This window comes from Adiantum capillus-veneris, chromosome 5 (genome assembly GCF_014529385.1).
Source record: "Adiantum capillus-veneris isolate H3 chromosome 5, ASM1452938v2, whole genome shotgun sequence".
NCBI classification, from domain to species: domain Eukaryota; kingdom Viridiplantae; phylum Streptophyta; class Polypodiopsida; order Polypodiales; family Pteridaceae; genus Adiantum; species Adiantum capillus-veneris.
In genome coordinates this window covers 69339360-69352266 of record NC_140935.1, presented here as the reverse complement: position 1 = coordinate 69352266, position 12907 = coordinate 69339360, and positions in this window count along the sequence as shown.

Here is a 12907-nt window from a genome sequence, read left to right as displayed (position 1 = left end):
CCTAAATCGGCAAATCTACACCAATAAGACGTGCTGCCTAAATCGGTGAATCTGCACTAATGCTGCCTAAATTAGTGAATCTTCATTTGGTAAAAAAACATGTGAATCTGCCGTTTGTTGGTGTGCTGCCTAAATCGGCGAATCTGCACTAGGATGAGCATTGACACATTGCCTAAATCAGTGAATCTCTGTGACTGTGACCAATGGACTAGACATGGCATAAAAAGTGAAAAATAAATGACCTGTTTGATATAAAATTAGAAGAGACTGGAATGTGTTAGTGATCATCGCACACCAACTGAGTGCATGTAAGTAGTGGTATGACAAGTCATCTCAGTAAGAATCCAATCAAAGAAAGTAGAACCCATGACATTAGAAACAATGGATCTTGCAACATAATGTAAACAAGTAAGGAAGTTTTGTCATCTTAAAGCATCTGGAAAAAAATTCTTGCCTGCTGCAAAGGTGCTTGGGTATTTGTGGGAGTGTGAGAATATCTGCAAAAGACTCACTTAAAAGAAATCAAATATAATAAACATTAATTTATCAAACCACTATTAACTAGAGGATTCTCCCATAAGGATATGTGGTGAAGAGTGGGGAAATTTGGAAGGGCCAAGAGAAGAGATGGGATAAGCAGTTGTGGTGAATTAGTTAATCTTACTTTTAGGTCTAAAGATACATAGAGAAATTTTACTTATCAGGGATAATTGTCATGATGTTTCAAGAGGGGTATTATCAGAATGCATTAAGCAATGTCATACCTGGGGCTTGATATGAGAACATTGTATGTATATTTATCTGCAAAACTTTTCTAAAAAAACAAAGCACTAAAAACAACTTTCTGTTAAATTTAACAACAATCTAATCATACACTGAATTTACGTGGCCAAAAGCCGGAATATCTGGAGTCGATTGATTGTAAAACTGATAAATCGGGAGAGAGTTCGTACAAAGTGGGAACAATCATAGTGATAGACATACAAGGGACATGCCATGTTAACAGTGAGAAGTCGACATGAATGTGTGTTATATCTGCTTACCATTGGCATGAAGAGTGGAAATATAATGCACAAAGAGTGTGTGTAATTTAAAATTTAGGTAGACTCATTTGAAAAGAATGCTAAATAAATATAGAACACAATTATGAACATTTTAATAGCAATAGCAAGAACTTATCGAGTGTATGAGTAGTTACATGGCAACTTGTGCTCAAAGAGTTCTGAAGCACTTAATTTTGGTTGAAAGTCTCATAAAAAAATTACTTTCAACTCAATGACCATGTTCGACTAGAACGCTCGGGATAAGCTACAGTTCTAAGGGTGGTTAGTGTATGACACTAACGTCCAAATTATATATGAGCCTTGCCTATTGCATTGTTCAAGTACCAGGTAGGTGTGTGTTCTCTAATGTTTTCTTTTAATTTTAAAAAAACAATAATAATAATAAATAAATATATATATATATAATGCAATTAGTGGATTATTATACATTGCATAATTGTGACTCTAATTTAACATGATTGACTTCAATTATCATAACATTAGGGGGTGGCAGGGAGGTTGTGAAAAGAAAGAGAGAAATGAAATGAAATGTTATAATGCCCGTCTTGAAAATGCAAAAATAACCTACGAAAACAAAGTGAGACATTCCTTATGGATATAATACAATGTCTAGGCACAAAAATATACTAAAATCAGCATCGTCGCCGTCAAGTTCCGTGGATGCCCGACATTGGATGTCGTCGCAAAGAGTATTGCACTGCTCACCGAATATTTTTGTCGATCTCCGCTTCTGTAAGTAGTCTCGGGGGGGGGGGGGGTTGTGGAGGGGTCAGATGCAGCAGACCAGGGGAACAAGTGAGAAAATGAATGAAATAAAATGTTACATTTAAGGCCTTCAAAGGCCAAACTCATACAATATGTGTGGATCTGATCCAATGTCAGATGCTGCAGCACTGCAAACAACACCCCAGATCAACGGGGGCCATGTGATTGGTTTTGTAAGGGGAAGCCTTATTTTTGCCGTTTCTCCCTTTATTCCAACTCACTGATTTAAGGCTTTGCTATCATCTGCCTTCGTAGGTACAGAAGCTGGTACAGTGGGCTTAACCTCATCTGTGCCAACATCCATAGCCTTGATCTTCAGTCTACTTGTTTGAGATCATTGTTGTCGTCATGTGGGAAGAAAGAGAGAATTAAAAGCATGTAAGTGCGTCCAGTGATTGCCCGAGGGGGGAGATGCCTTGGCCAACGAGACACTGGATGCGTGTTGAGAATCTGATGAGGGTTTCATGGAGGTTGAGGGAGCGTGGGCAACCAGGCGGTTTTCAAATGTGTGATGTCTTCGAATGTTCAAAAGGATATACTAACTGATTGGCATGGAGATCATCCCCACACAAACTTTCATGGAATGTTTGATATACTTAGAGATGCTGGCTTTTACTCCCCACTCACTTGTTTCGATGCTAAACATAATGGGACTCTATTGATGGTGTATTTGAAGATGAATATAATGCAGAAGCTACGCGGGAATAGAACCCAGGAGGGATCAGCTAATGAGAACCCAGACCCACCTACCATACACAAGCCTAGTAAATCAATCGCTGGTGGCAGTATCTCATAGCATCAGCAATGAGATCAATGACAGATGTCACGACGACGACGACAATGACAGTGAGCAGTGGCAGGAGAAAATGAGCATCCCCAGCACCCCTACTGAGTGAGCTTCTCTTACGCATCAAAAGTTGATAAAATGAACCTACCAAGCTCACCTAGTCTTCATGCTTTCACATGGTGTTGCATATTGCATGCACTAAGTGAATCTCGGAGGAGAGGTGGGGCGGCTAAACAGAACCAGAGAAAAAGAGGGCTCCATTTTCTCTGGCGGTTGACAGTGGCGATGATTGGTGGAGAGTGAGAGATAGAGAAAGTAAGAGAGAGAGAAGGGGGTACTGCCCAGTGCCCGCCATGAGATCAGGGAGAGAAAGACTGCATGGCGGCTGGAGTTGAGGGGCGCTGAGAAAAAAGGTGAGGTTGGTTGGCGGCTACATTATTGGATGGAGGCGACATTCGGAGGTCAATGATGTGCATGCAGACCCTAGAGAACTCGTCTAAGAGTGGTGCATGAGAGAGAGAGAGAGAGAGAGAGAGAGAGAGAGAGAGAAATATTTTGTGTGGTCGCCTGTGTCTGGGGTGTCGAAGGCTGCATTTCATGCAACGGTGGGAAAATGTTGGCCAAAAAACACTAGCTCTGGTTGGTTGTAGAAGGGGCGACTCGGGGGGTTTGGGGCACTGAGGTCATGCATGGAAAGATAGAGGAAAGTGAAAAACCCTGCAGCTCCTAGCGCCCATCCTGATATGAGCTCTCAAGCGCCGCTAGCATGGCATCCTCTGCTCGCAAACAATTCCGTGGGCGTTAGTGGGTATGCCATTCGAAATTGTTGCCACCAATGACTCAGTGGCAAGGCTTGTCACATGGTAGGGTTTGTTGTGAGCCGGGCCTTGGGTCGCTCCATTGTACTGCATTGCACAACTAGCTCCATAGTTTTTTTTTTCCCCTTAAACCTCATTCCCATGACAAGCTCCCAATCGCATGGGACTAAGCCATAGGTTGTTTCCCCCAACAATTTTCTATCTCGAACATCTACTTCACAAGGTTCGCTTGGGTGTGCTTGCTACAGCGCAAGAAGAAATGAGAAAGATTCGCGCTCAAGCTCCTTCTGCACATCGTTGATTCACCCAATGACAATAAAACATCCAATTCTTCTTCAAATTCTAAACTAGCTCAAAGGAATGTTTTGCGATTCCTTCTCCATGATCGTTTTGCGGCCACTCTCTCCTATGGGGTCTCTTCAAAACACTTGTTATGCCTAGTTAGCCTTTTTACATCAATCATCTCATATCTACTATAGGCCTAATTTCTAAAACAATATGTAATGTCGACGATTCTCAGATATACCAATTATGCTCTACAATGTACACTAATTATGTAGCCATACAAGCTTTCTTTATCGGAGAGAGAAGAAAAAAAAAACACCAATGATTTTCTCTTAATAAGAAAACATTTGCACCATTTAGGAGTAAAATTGTCACACAAAAAGAAACAGGAACTTAGCTCAATCCCTTGGAACTCTCCATAGGTGTACTTGTATCATTTGGAACGTTGGAGAGGAGGAATAGGGAACACACCCAGCACATAAAATATCTGCCTCTTTATAGCCCAGGGATTCCACAACACCCCTAACCTCTCAAATAACACCTTCACATTGGCTAATTTGCACCAACAACTCCACTCTAGCATACAAACAACTACCTCACACCTTGAAAAAAACACCCACAACACAAATGCAACCACACTGCTCAACTCACCCTTTTTGACTCACAAAACACTCCTAATTTTCCCTCTTGGTAGCACCTTTCGAGCTGCAGGCAAACCCTCTGCAAGCAATGGCCAACTCACGAAGAGTGAGAGAAAAGGAGGGGAGTGGGGAGAAGCAACACAAGAGATTGGGGCAAATGAGTGGTATTATTGCATAGGGAGTAATACAACCAGTGCATGCAGCTTCAATGGCAAGCTTAGCAACACACAAGCTTCAAGATTTCAATCACACACACTGGCAAAAAAGCCCCCTTGGTCCAAAAGACCCTAAAAAACAAACATAAACCTTCTTTTATAAGGGTGTGCCTAGGAGTCCCAAAAAAGAAAAATGGGGAGAGCTTACATGTCGTGCACTTCATTTGGAGCTCTATTTAGAATTGGTTTGCATTGCCACCACTTCACTTTCCCGGCTGCAATCACACCCTCTGTTTCTGCATTTTGACTCCTTGGTATCCTCGAACCAAGGCCTTCAAAAAAGGAAAAAATCATCTGCAATCCACTTTGGACAAAGGCACCCCAGCTTCCGACTGCCATATCTTTCCGCTCCGGACTCCGTTTGGCATGCAGTCACTTCCTGCTAGCTCCGTATGATGCACACCCTGCTCTAGAACTTTGTTGAGGCTCAAAAGATGCCAGATAGCATATTCTCCAATGCAACCAAGTGGGCTCAGACCCGACCCCTGGAAAAACTTCAAAAGATCATATCTTGCAAACCACGGCTCCAATCCGCAATCCGAAAAGACGGGTAGGCTCCATGAATTGAGCTCTACACATCTATACCTCAAGTTCCACTTGGATCACTTGTCCCCATTTGCCCTGTCCGGAAAGAATCTGCAAATTATTAAAGCTTAAACATTCAATAACTTGGGCTCCATAGCTTGGTTTGATGAGCCGTCTGGACCTGCTCCTTCAGCACTTCAAGCTCTTCATTCCTAGACCCAAAGGCTGCACTTTTCATCTCCTTCACATGTCACCCAAAGTAGCCCCTCATGGAGCCTTTCCTGGCCTATAAGCCGCATCATGCATACACCTCCGCTGCTACCTACCATCCCATGATTCTCTTAGTTGCTCCGTTCCTCTGCCATGCCTCTGCTTGCCTGCACACATCTGTCCATGTCACCTTCTAGAGCCGACACACTTTGGCTGCACCATCATTTCCCACCCCCCTGTTGAGCATTTATGCTCAACCACATAAGAGTTTTATTTCACTATAAACTTCAAAACCTGGCACACACTATGAGAAAACTAAAACACCATATGTCACTGTTTTATTGCACCCTATTGCCAAACCTTCAAGTGGGTTGCCCCACCCCCTTCATCACATAGCTTCCACCTGGATCAAACACCTGGCTCTATTCACTTTTATCCATCTGCAACTGCTCACCAGAGTGCCGTGAACCAGCACCTAGACCACCATGTGTGTAGGCTGCCCATAGCCTACCTTCTGCACTTCATGCATTCCTTTGCAACTTGTCTACTCCATACCAAGCAGCACCAAGTATATTATCATCAGGAAAAGATGTACTTGACACCAAGCTACAACACATGTCTGACCGATCCTCCCAACCAAATAAAGTAGAGGCCTTGAGCGTAGAACTCTGCACTTGTCGAACCAGCGTCCATAGAGTGTACCTACCACCATATGCATCAACCATAAGTCACATACCTTCACTGGAAGCAAAGTCACTGCTTGAGATTCTCCTTTCTCCACCATTGGACATGTCTGTTGCATCGGAATCTCCTCCGTCTTTGGCATCACAACCTCCTCGGTGGCTACACACTCAATTCTAGCATCATCGAGCCCTTCCTCGTCAATTGGCCCTTCAAGGTCGACCAACACCATCTGCTCATCAACTTCAACCAACTGCTCTTCAATCACCTCTTCTACCGCTGCATCATGCTCCTCTATGGAAGAGAGAAACTCGTTCTCTACCACATCCATCACCAGTTCCGCCATAGATACGGCCGCTTTATCTCTCTTGGCAAAATCATGCACATGTTGCACCACCATGGCACATTCCACTGCTACTTTCATTAGCACAGCCATTAGCATGGCACCACATACCACCGTCACCTGCATCATCTGTAGTCCTAGACCGCTCCACTTGGCTTTCATCAAGCATCTCGGCTTGCTCTGTTCCCTGCTCTTCTTGCACATGGGCTATTATCATATCATCAAACATATAAGAGGGCAGCTTTAACTTTACCAGTTTTGGTTCATCAGACTCCCTCTCCTCGTCATGGATGTATACTCATCCACATTATTCTCCTTGCTTGTCTCCCAGCTAATCGAGCTCGTATCATCATCGGCATCAGCATCATATACCGACTCCATATCAGCATCTGCATCCACTTGCTGCTCCACAAAAGCTTGACCATCACTACAGCTTTGCTCACTTTCTTCATCAGCTTTTGAACCCTGGGTATCTGCATCTCGATTGCATTTTGCTACCTTTTCATGCAAACTTTCAACACGAACATGCTTTACCTCTTCAATCCGTATTGGAACCTCCGCACCTGCTACCACTTTTGCATCTTGATTTACCTCGTCATGGAGCTTACCCTCGTTGACATACTCTTCCACTCTCGGCACATGCACATCACAAACCGGAAACCTCCAAGGAACATAACCAATAGTAGGTCTTACCTCAACAGGCCTTGCATTTTGCACAACTGGAATCACCTTTGGTTGGACCGAAGAGCACTTTGCTGCCTCCGCAACAACAAGCATATAATCTATTGGCTTTAACACTCCTGACTCCAACTTCCGCTTCACCTTTCTGCTCTTTATCTTTGCCAGATAGACCTTGTCTTCATAGGTATCTGCACCATCTTCGACCTTTTCTCTAATCCTCGGGTGCAAGCACTCTAACAGCTTTGACAGCTTCAAAGATTGATTGCTTTTGATCCTAGTAGCAATCTCTAACTGCTTCCAACAAGCTTCAAACTGCTCAATGAAAATAGAGAAATCTTTACTCACATCTTGGTGTACCGCCTTCAGCCTTGCACCGATTTTTCCTGCCGTAATCACCTCTCGAAACCGCTCCAGAAACTGACTCTGCAACCTTTGCCATGATTCTCGATCACTGCTCTCTAAGCCATCAAACCACACCTTGGCTCCTCCTCACATCAACAAAGGCACCATCTGTAACCTTTTTGAATCCGTCGACATACGCCTCAACAGCAACCATAATTCAAAATCAGCTAACCAATCCTCGGGATCTTCGACGCCCGTAAATATGGGGCCAAAACTTGGCTCCACCATCTCTGTCAATTTCGAACTCGACCATCAAACATCTCTACCATCAACCAACCGCTTTGTTGGCAAAAAAACACCACTTCAAACCTCAAATTGGAGCATCAGACAGCTCCTCAGTGGGGGCACCAGAAGATGGAGAGCGGGAATAGGAAACACACCCAGCACACAAAATATCTGCCTCTTTATAGCCCAGGGATTCCATAGCACCCTGAACCTCTCAAATAACACCTTCACATTGGCTAATTTGCACCAACAACTCCACTCTAGCATACAAAACAACTACCTCACACCTTGCAAAAAACACCCACTACACAAATGCACCCACACTGCTCAACTCACCCTTTCCGACTCACAAAACACTCCTAATCTGCCCTCTTGGTAGCACCTTTCGAGCTGCAGGCAAACCCTATGCAAGCAATGGCCAACACACAAAGAGCGAGAGAAAAGGAGGGAGTGGGGAGAAGCAACACAAGAGATTGGGGCAAATGAGTGGTATTATTGCATAGGGAGTAATATAACCAACACATGCAGTTTCAATGGCAAGCTTAACAACACACAAGCTTCAAGCTTTCAATCACACACACAGGCAAAAAAGCCCCCTTGGTCCAAAAGACCCTAAAAAATGAACATAAACCTCTTTTTATAAGGGTGTGCCTAGGAGTCCCAAAAAAGAAAAATGGGGTGAGCTTCCATGTCGTGCTTTTCATTTGGAGCTCTATTTAGAATTGGTTTGCATTGCCACCACTTGGCATGTTTTATTTTTGGACACACTTGCATGCTACACATTGGTCCTTGGTCCCTTTCCCTTTGGCCGCCCGGATTTCCCTCCTCTTGGCCTTTGAGTTCCCTTAGCCTTGCTCTATAACTTCCCTTGCTGGCACCTTCTTTGCAGCGGGACCCCTCCCCTGTCGAGGCAATAGCGATGTCGCTATGTGGGGGGGGGGGGGGGGGGGTACACCCCTTCTCCTCAAAAATATTTGGCCCTTTGTGGGCGTGGGCACCGCCCTTACTGCCTGCCATGTCATCACCGAACTCAACCCCGCGGGCATCCTGCGCCGCCCCACCTCGCTGGCCCTTGCCAAAATCGCCACAGCCACCGTCAACGGCCGCCACAACAGCGCCAACGCTGCACGGCATAGCTACGAGAGGAGAGCTCCCCTCTCTCTCTCTCTCTTGTATACCAATGGAGAGGCCACGGCGTAGCTAATATACCGCGGCTTCCTCCCCTTACACTGCGCATGTGGGATCTCCACATTGCCACGTGGCGGCCCCACAGACCCTAAGCCTTTTGAACTTTTAAAAAAACCCTTATTTTTTTTTACCCAAGCTTTTTTTTTGGGCCTGCCTTTACCAGGCTTCCATGCTCTGCTCCAACCTCCTATTGCCAAGCCGCAAAGACCTACTAAAACTTCACTTTCTCGGCTCTAATCACACCCTTTGTCTCTGCATTTTGACTCCTTGGCATCCTCGAACCAAGGCCTTCAAAAAAGGAAAAACTCATCTGCAATTCACTTTGAACAAAGGCACCCCAGCTTTCGGCTGCCATATCCTTCCGCTCCGGACTCCATTTGGCATGCAGTCACTTCCTGTTGTCTCCGTATGATGCACACCCTGCTGTAGAACTCCGTCGAGGCTCAAAAGATGCCAGATAGCACATTGTCCAATGCAGCCAAGTGGGCTCGGACCCGGCCCTCGGAAAAACTTCAAAGGATCATATCTTGCAAACCACGGCTCCGATCCGCAATCCAAAAAGACGGGTAGGCTCCATGAATTGAGCGCTACACATCTATACCTCAAGTTCCACTTAGATCACCTGTCCCCATCTACCATGTCCGGTAAAATCTGCAAACCATTAAAGCTTCAACCTTCAATAACTTGGGCTCCCTAGCTCAGTTTGATGAGCCGTCTGTACCTGCTCCTTCTAGATCCAAAGGCTTCACTTTGCGTCTCCTTCACTTGTCACCCAAAGTAGCCCCTCATGGAGCCTTTCCTGGCCTATAAGCTGCATCATGCATACACCTCCGCTGCTACCTACCATCCCATGATTCTCTTAGCTACTCCGTTCCTCTGCCATGCCTCTGCTTGCCTGCACACATCTGTTCATGTCACCTTCTAGAGCCGACACACTTTGGCTGCACCAACGTAAACCTGGCTCTAATACCACTGCTACAGATGGAGGCGCAGCATCCCTGCAAAATACATAGAAAAACATGCTACAGATAATAAATCAATAGATCTTCATACCTGCACGATCGTGTACGCGTAAACACCATAGCAAATTTGACACGAGAGAGGCAAAGAGCGAGACAGAGTAAGCAAGCACGTGCACGCGCACCTCCTAGAGCGGAGTGCTATGCCGGCACGGCGAGGGATGAGGGAGGAGAGGAGAGAAGAAACACACAAGCACTGGGTACAATCTCCCTCTGTGCAAGAGTGACCATTTCCCTCTTGCACGTATTTCATTTATAGATTTCTTGAATGGTCAAAGTGATTATAAACTGGCTGGCCGGTCATAAATGTCCAAAGCTCATAAAGAGCACTTGAATAATAAAATGTACAATATATATATATATATTTCCATTTGCATAGGCCTAGCTCTGTCTAGTCTTTTCCACATGTCAGTTGCAATAAATAATAAAATATCAATTCTATAACAAGACCCATCACCCATTGCTCTGCCTTGGTGTAGGTAGCCTCTCCTGAGCTAATCACCCTGCTCTCAAAGTATATCGGCTTGTAGGTTCTCCCTACCTTTTGCAGTAGAACCGCTCCAATAGCAATTGTGCCTACTGTCATAGACACATAGAAGTCGTCCTCTCGATTGGGAGGACATACCGCTAGCAACTGACACGAAATCTCCTTGACCCTATCAAAAACCTCCTGAGCTTCTGCATCCCACTCATAACCATGCACTTGTTGAGCCATCTTTTGAAGAGGATTCACATATTGCGACATCCAAAAGAAACGTGATAGATACTTCAGCTTATGAACAAACAAAGCCAAATCTTGAGCATTTGATGGTGGCTCCATCAACACCAATGCCTTTACCTTTTTGGTATCAGCCTCCATACCATTTTGCGACACCACATGACCCAATAGCTGTCTCGAGGTTGTGCTAGCTTGCACTTCTTGGGGTTTAGCTGACCTCCTTCTTCATAAAGCCTTCGGAAGCATAACTGCAGCTTCGATAGGTGCTCCAATCTTGAGCTCTAGCAGCCTATAACATCCATGAAGACCCTAATAAATCGGCCCAGGTATGGACCAAATACCCTGTTCATCCAATCTTGGTAGGTGGCATATGCATTCAATAATCCAAACACCATCCTGCGGCAAGAGAAACAACCCCATGGAGATATGAATTTGGTCTTCAACTGGTCTTCGAGCGCAATCCCTATTTGAAAATACCCCAAGAAACCATCCATAATCGAGTATCTCTCATGCCCAACCACCTGGTTTAGGATTTCGTCTTGAAATCCTAAACCAGGGATAGTGATTCCTCTTTGTCGCGGAATTCAAGGGCTTGTAATCAACACACACTCTCCCACTCTAACTCTTTCACAGGGAATATGATGTGAGCATCCAGTAGCTTATTGATCTTTTGCCAAAGGGCCCCTTTTTGGATTTCCCCTAGTCTTCTCAGCTTCTGTGCTTTAGGCCTATGTCCCTCCTTAAGAACAATCTTATACTCTATCCCTTTTGCACCTCGCAAATGCTTGTACTCCGTTGCAAATACATTTGGATAGGACTCACACGTTTGAGCATAACCTTCCTTTTCACCTTTGGCTAAATCTTCACTCAACATGCTTGAAACCTCCTCCATGCTTAAACCATGAGCTTGAGGCTGCATACCTTCTTCTTTAGGTGGGGAGTCGACTATGGTGACTCCAAATAAGTCTGCATCTATCTTCAGTATGTCGTCCTTGCTTTCCTCTTCCTTAGTGCTAGTATAGCCTTCATCATAGCCCGTCTTTGTCTCATACTCGTAGCTCGTCGTGTCGCCCTCACCTTTAACTGCCATAGGACGAGAATTGCTCTCCTTCGTCTTCAAATCAAGCACAATTTGCCTTCCCCTCTCTTTGCCAGGTAAGGTGAACACCTTGCTCCCCCAATCTTGCTTAGCACCTATTGCCAAAATCCATGGCCCACCCAAAATGATTGGATAAGCATTATCCCCTGCCTTCATCACAAAAAAGTCTATTAGGCATTCTATGCCAATCACCTTGACCTTCACATCCTGAGCCACACCCAGACACCTGGCCTTAGTACGGTTGGCCATCCTCATGCGCACATTCGACTTGACTACTGCCTTGACCCCTGTTTCTTTCATGGTTGCTTCCATCATAACACAAACCTGTGCTCCACCATCTATGTAGGCTTGGACCTGCATCCTCTTTTCTATAATCGCATCCACAAGCGAAAGAACGTTGGTGGGGCTACCTACCCTCAAAGCCATGTTTTTCACCACTTGCACATTCCCCTTAGATCTCGGCAACCTGGTGCTAACACTTGTGGACCACTGTCTCCTTAGCTTTGGATTTAAAGCTAACAAGTGACCAAAAGTAATGTTTGCCTTTTTATTTTGAACATCACTCACCAGATTGTACTCGGGATAGCCGTGCCCTAACTGGAAATCCGCTTGTTTGATTTTGCGACGCCTCCTTCTTTTGCTAGGTTCAGGCTGCTCTCTACCTCCATACACCTTCTCTTTGCCTTTGCAAGCTCTGGTCTCCCACTCTATCTCTATCTCCCTCTCAGCTCTTGCTCTCTTATTGGCCAAAACTTTGACATCCTGCTTATCCACCCCGATAATACTCACTCTTGGGACCTCACCTCCATTTGGTGGAGCTAGCTGCACAGGATTTTCCACCACTTGCTCTCTAGGACCATTAAATTGCCCTTGCCCTCGACCTCTACGAAACAGCGGGTAGATACCTCCTCTCCCTCTCTCTCTCTCTGTGGTTGAGGACAATCAGGTACATAATGCCCCTCTTCTCCACAATTGTAACACCTACCTGGCAGTGGCCTTGCCCTGCCCCTTGCTCCTCTTGGATGTCCACTATCCATGACACTGAGCCGCAACTCCTACATCTGCTCGGACAAATCTTGCACCATGTGCACCCAATTTTGTGGCACAACAGCTACACCTCGGTTTCCATGATTTTCCTTGTGTATAGCCTCCCTCGGACTTTACGATTGAACATGGGCCATCTTCTCATAGCCTGACACACCCTGCTCTATCTTCTTCTTTATATTTCTGCTCTTTGATCG